This window comes from Limulus polyphemus, unplaced genomic scaffold, assembly GCF_000517525.1.
Source record: "Limulus polyphemus unplaced genomic scaffold, Limulus_polyphemus-2.1.2 Scaffold1578, whole genome shotgun sequence".
NCBI classification, from domain to species: Eukaryota; Metazoa; Arthropoda; class Merostomata; order Xiphosura; family Limulidae; genus Limulus; species Limulus polyphemus.
Window position 1 is genome coordinate 13,991 of NW_013667188.1, and position 3,995 is coordinate 17,985.

Sequence of the window (3,995 nt, forward strand, 5' to 3'; positions counted from 1 at the left end):
GTCTTTACCATTACTTCTGGCCTGGCAAGGGAACTCCACTCGCAATCTGCGGGCCGCGAGTTCGAATCCCCGTCCCACCAAACGTGCTCGCCCTTTCAGCCGTGGGAGCGTTATAATGTGACGGTCAATCCCAATATTCGTTGATAAAAGAGTAGCCCAAGAGTTGGCGGTGGGTGGTGATGATTAGCTGCCTTTCCTCTAGCCTTACACTGCTAAATTAGGGACGGCTAGCGCAGATAGCCCTCGTGTAGCTTTGCGCGAAATTCAAAAAACAAAAAAAAACAAACCATTGTTTCTCATAACCTGTTACTTACTGGCTTGTATATACACTTTCGAATTTAAAACCCGAATAATTGGGCCTCATTCTAACTGAAACGTGATCTTGGCGACCCTCCTTACGATATGAAAATAACAAATATATAAATGAAGGATAACTACTTGTTCAGTGGCAGTAAAATCGAGAAATTTAATACATATATCCGTTTGTTATCTCGTGTAGTATTATGTTAACAAAATTAAATTCTGAATATTAAACGTAAGGGGGAGGAAGAGAAAAAGGAAGTGCTCGTATTCACTGAAAAGATGCAATTATTTGCACAGAATATAAAAACATTATACATAGCAAGGTCTTTAACAATTTCTACAAAATTGCGTTTATAATTTGTAGCGTAATAGTCCTTGAATTCTTTAAATGATATTTCATTTCAAAACATGCGTTTCATGGCCAAATCAGCCTCAGAAACTTGGATCCTGAAAACCGTATCGGACTAGTTAAGTATAATGTGCATAAATTATGTTTTGTTATTATATTTCATTATACTTCACGCATGTAGCTTAAAAAGTCACCATGATTCGAATCATTAGACTGGATATTTGTATATTTCTATAATTTTACAAACAACTTTTTCCAGCATGTTTCATCACTCTTATAATGCAGTAGAGTATCCAACAATATGGATTTAAAAACGCAACTAACATGCGATATGTTATTTTAAATAGACATTCATACAAGTAAATTAAACAAGATATAGGGCGATTTAACCCTGACCCTTTTCTGCTCGTCACCAAAGTGTCAGTATTAAAATAACGAGTTTAGTGCATACAACTAGCTTTACACGTATTTTAAAGAACACAATTGAAACGCCTAAAAGTGTTGTTAGCAGTAACAATGGTGAGGCCATCTATTTCTCCAAAGTTTCTGAATTCTGACAATCCCATATCAATAAAACGTACAGACATCGCTAATAAAAGAAACGTACAAAAGTTTTCTATGCTTCTGTCGAATCTGTTTCGTGTTTTTAATATAATAGTGTGCGTGTGTGTTGGAACAGAAGCGTTCAAATGAAACAGCGCTGAACTACAGTTACAGCTACGATATAAAGCCAGTTTTGTCAACACATTGTAGCATGTATGGCGTATTACTTTATACCATTCAAAAGCATCATCTTAAATAGAACAAAGAATTCGAAAAATAGAATCCTACATTATTTGTAAGTGATTTTGAATTTCATTGTTTGCTTGATTATAAGAAATTCGATGAAAATAAACAAAATTTGGCTGATTTGATGATGTCCACATATTCCTGGATTAATACATTATGCGAAAATAGAACAAAATAGCATAATCTTTTGGTATTTTTTTTTTTCTTTCTTCACTCGATCAGTTTTAGGTGTTTTAAGGAGATTAAGAAGGTAATAAATGATTTACCTAAATATGTAGTATTTTTTTTTTTTATTCCTGTAAACTCCCAGTGGAGCATAGGGCCGCAACAACACCTCGCCAACGAAAGGTGTTGTTGCAGTTACTTGTAGCAGGTTGGTTTTACGGGGTGGAGTTGCTAGCCCCGCTCCCAACCCTCCCCCTTTCTCATCCTGGACTTGGGACCAGGCAAAGGCGGAGGTTGGCATGTTTGGTGTGACGGGGATTCGAACCCGCGACCTTCAGATTACGAGTCGAGCGAAAATATGTAGTATACAACCTTTTTAAAGTTTATGTATATATTTACTGTTAAGTTGCCTAACATTTCAATACACTTGAATATGAATAACTGTAAATTCACATTTTCAGTCAGCCGAAATTAATTAATTAATTAAACAAGAGTTAATGTTTTAATATATACACACACACACATATATATATTTGTACACATTCGGTTTTTGATTCTATTTTCTTAACTGTGAAACAACACAGGCAGCAAGTGCGAAACAACATACAGTGTGAACGTCAAGGTCCAAAATAGACAACTTTGGATTTTATCATTTTTAGGGAATGTAATGATTGATTTTGAAAATATCTGGGCAGAGATATCATGAAATAGTATCAAATACTTGTAGACATATTAACACGTATATCTTGTATCTGATACTTTATATAAACATAATTTTTGTTTTTGTTTATAGTAACTGAATAACTGGTAATCATGAAGTTTGTACAAATAGCAAGACTTTGATAGCCATTAGTAGAATGAAACCAACTGTCGAGTGGTTACCTATGATATACACATAGATGATGATTCCTAGCCATGTTCTTGTTTTGTTTTCGATAAACTAAACGTTTATCAACTGAGAAAATATACCCTAGAGAAAAGTAATATACTTGCAATCAAATTATGATAAAACGTAGTTACCAACTTAGCGGATCTATATAATTAGTAATGTTTTAGGTACTATTATTAATGAGAACAACTAAGTGAAAGTAACGTACACCAGTCATTCCGTATATGCTTTATCTAATGCCGTCGAGACCTGTCGCATAATACTAAGCTCTTCAAGTGGACCGGGGTACGACAGACATAGTTAGTAGTGGTTGAGACATAATTGATGTTAGCAAATCACTTTACAACAACTGTTACAGTGTGTATTAAGTTGGTGAAGCGTAATTTTTCATAAAATGTACGCCCCAACACATCTGAGGTATTGTAAGGATTATTTAACACTATATTATTTATTTGTTTGAACACAATATATGCTATGAATTTTTTGAACTAACCGTATTATTTAGAAACACTGGTTAACCAGCAAGTTAGTCTTCAAGTAACCACAGTGGCGAAAGAAGATTATATTAGTAATAGTTCTTCTGAGTGAAAGTAAAAAAGAAAAAAAATACATATATAATATGTCAACCATACTGTATCTGCCAATATTCTGTGCCGACGAGGCATTTTGGCCAATTCCTGGGCTCTTCAGGCCGGCTGGATAGGACAGACATAGTAGTGCGTGGCTGAGACGCTATTTATATTATCAAACTACATGACAAAATATGAACCAGTAATGTTTCTCTTGAATTAAAACTGATTCATCAAATGAGGATACTGTATGGGCCATATCGTGTCAGTGCAGCTTCATGTTATTGTTTTTAATATTAGTAAGTTGAGCATTTGGGGGTATATCTGTTAATGGTCATATATTATTAAATGGCGACGTCTGTTGATTGTTAACCGATCTTTGCAGCATTTCAGAACCAGAAAATAGTGAACACTCTCGTCTTTTGTGTTTTACAGCCCTTTTCCATTCCTCAAACTTCCTACGGCATTGACGCTCAAATCGATATCGAGCAGCTGTTGTTTGGTAGTCACGTGAGGTTCCAATACAGATCACGTGCACTAGATGCCTTGTAGGGCTGTCTTCTTACCTGGTGACTTGTACACGACTGTGTCTAATTATAATGGGAACTAGACCATCCGTGACCTGTTGGGCCACCCACTATTCAGAGGTTATGAAGAATTCAAGCTAATTTCAATATGGCACCGAAATGAAGGTTTATTTTGAGATAATTTAATTAGATACTTCAATCCATTCGTGTCATTCATAATTCAAGAAAATATATTTGATTGTTGATAGGAAGTAAAAGGAGAGACCATTTCATTTTTCAAAAAAGTTAAGTTAGATTTTTCAGGTATTGTGATGAATTAGTTCATTATGTTGTGGTCTTTCCTCTTAAACCTTCTACAACTAAGAAACTTTATTTTTTTTCGAATTACCTACCATAACAAAGGC

At 34.9% G+C, this 3,995-nt stretch overlaps 1 protein-coding gene and 1 long non-coding RNA gene across 3 annotated transcripts in view; one reads left to right on the plus strand and one right to left on the minus strand.

Moving 5' to 3' along the window:
• The window catches only part of LOC111086950, an 11,041-nt gene extending 7,290 nt beyond the window's left edge, over positions 1-3,751 (minus strand). Inside the window, exon 1 of the long non-coding RNA XR_002611665.1 lies at positions 3,672-3,751. This is a non-coding gene — a long non-coding RNA (uncharacterized LOC111086950). The remainder of the gene's footprint in view (positions 1-3,671) is intronic.
• Positions 1-3,995, plus strand: part of LOC106464172 (myocyte-specific enhancer factor 2C-like) — a 169,503-nt gene that overhangs the window by 4,978 nt on the left and 160,530 nt on the right. The gene's annotated exons all lie outside the window — the stretch shown is intronic.